We start from the raw sequence: 2500 nt of genomic DNA on the forward strand, positions 1-2500 counted from the left end.
CTTTAGAGTTGCCATAGGCCTCTTGGTGGCCTCCCTGACTAGTGCCCTATACGCCCGGATACTCCGTTTTTGAGGACGGCCTGTTCTAGACAGATTCACAGTTGTGCCATATTCTCTCCATTTCTTAATAATGGACTTTACTGTGCTCTGAGAGGATATTCAATGCCTTGGAAATGTTCTTATATCCTACCCCTGATTGGTGCTTTTGAAGAACCTTATTCCGGATTTGCTTTGAATGTTCCTTCACCTTCATGATGTAGTTTTTGTTAGGAAATGTACTAACCAACTGTGGGACCTCCCAGAGACAGGTGTATTTAACCTGAAATCATGTGAAACACCTTAATTGCACACAGGTGGACTCCATTCAACTAATTATGTGACTTCTAAAGACAATTGGTTGCACCAGAGCTTATTTAGGTGTGTCATAGCAAAGGGGGTGAATACTTATGCAATCAATTATTTTCTGTTTTATATTTGTAATTAATTTAGAACAAGTTGTAGATTTTATTTTTCACTTTGACATTATGGACTTTTCTTGTGTTGATCAGTGGCAAAAACTCCCAATTAAATCCATTTTGATTCCATGTTGTAACACAATGAAATGTGGAAAAGTCCAAGGGGGGTGAATACTTTTGAGAGCCACTGTATTTCTTAGCAGACACCCTTATCCAGGACGACTTACAATTGTTACAAGATATCACATTATTTTTACATACAATTATATTATTTTTCTACATACAATTACCCATTTATACAGTTGGATTGTTACTGGAGCAATCTAGGTAAAGTACCTTGCTCAAGGGTACAGCAGCAATGTCCCCCACCTGGGATTGAACCCACGACCTTCTAGTCAAGAGTCCCGAGACCTAACCACTACTCCACACTGCCGCACTGACCATAGTCAAAATTGAGCTACATGACCAGAGTCACCATTGAGCTACATGACCAGAGTCACCATTGAGCTACATGACCAGAGTCACCATTGAGCTACATGACCAGAGTCACCATTGAGCTAAATGACCATAGTTAGAATAGAATTGACTAGAGTCAGAATAGTGCTACATTGGAGGCTGTGTGGTCCAGTGGTTAAAGAAAAGGGCTTGTAACCAGGAGGTCCCCGGTTCAAATCCCACCTTAGCCACTGACTCACTGTGTGACCCTGAGCAAGTCACTTAACCTCCTTGTGCTCCGTCTTTCGGGTGAGATGTAATTGTAAGTGACTCTGCAGCTGATGCAAAGTTCACACACCCTAGTCTCTGTAAGTCGACTTGGATAAAGGTGTCTGCTAAATAAACACATAATAATAATACATTACCATAGCCACAAAAAACCTTAGTGGACAAAGTGGGTCTGGGTGGCCGAGCGGCAGTTCCAGGAGGTCGGCATGAAGTAGTGACTTGCTCTCATAATGCTATTAGATAACAGATACACTGGGGGGGTAAGTGCATATTACTAAGGGCATGGTCTTTTGATCAAAAAAATATTTAAGTAAAAATAATAAGTCAAGCCATGTGGGAGGCTCTGCACCCCGGGCAGAGTTCCCATTCACCCCTGGCAGCTTCCACTTCCCTGGAAGTCTGTCTGTTGCCCTCCCGTGCCTGGCGCCAGATCAGGTCGGGCTGGAGGCTCTGTTTTCGGCTTGGGGAGGCGGTGGGTCCCCTTACAGTCCTGGACTTCCATGCTGATGGAAGTATGCTGCCCTCCCGCGCCTGGCGCCAGATCAGGCCGGGCTGGAGGCTCTGTTTTGGGCTTGAGTAGGCAGTGTGGGTCCCTTACATTTTTTTATTTTTAATGCACTTTAAGTCTCTTGCCTTCACGGGGTTTGGAGGCTCTGTTTTGGGCAACAGTGTGCCATTTGTGTCGCTGACTTTCAGTGCACTTGAAGCCTGTTGCCCTCGTGGGGTTTGGAGGCTCTGTTTTCAGCAGCAGTGTGCCGTTTGTGTCCTTGGTGACCTCCATGTTTTTGCTGCTAGAGACTAAGTCCCGTTGTGGACATGGTCGTGTCTACCTTCAATGCGAGCCTTTTGGTGGACATGGTCATTGGCCAAGCACTTTAAAAAAAAAAATCCTATCTTTAACATTAGATGACCATAGTCCGGACTTTTTTGGCTCCGCCAGAAACTAAGAGTTGAAAAAGACATAGTCATGTCGCCTATCTTTAACATGACATGACCATGACCATAGCAGGGCAGTTTATGGAAGTCTGTAAACGGCCGAGATTGAAATGTCCTGCGGGGTGGCAGCGACTCCTTGGCAGTGTGACTTCGGCCCCGTTGCCCATAAAGACTCCATGTCTGAGATACAACGGGGGGACCCGCGGAGATTTCCGTCGACAGGGTTTTTAGAACAAAAAATATTTCTAAGTCAGGACGGAGGTGTCAGAAAAATGCTTGTGAGTGATCAGTTGAAGCCAGGCTTGGAGGCTTTGTGCTGGGCAGGGGAAGATGGCCGGGATGACTCCTCCTGTCGGGTCCATGCTGTGGGAGGCTCCGCACTTGAA

This window comes from Acipenser ruthenus, unplaced genomic scaffold (genome assembly GCF_902713425.1).
Source record: "Acipenser ruthenus unplaced genomic scaffold, fAciRut3.2 maternal haplotype, whole genome shotgun sequence".
NCBI lineage: Eukaryota > Metazoa > Chordata > Actinopteri > Acipenseriformes > Acipenseridae > Acipenser > Acipenser ruthenus.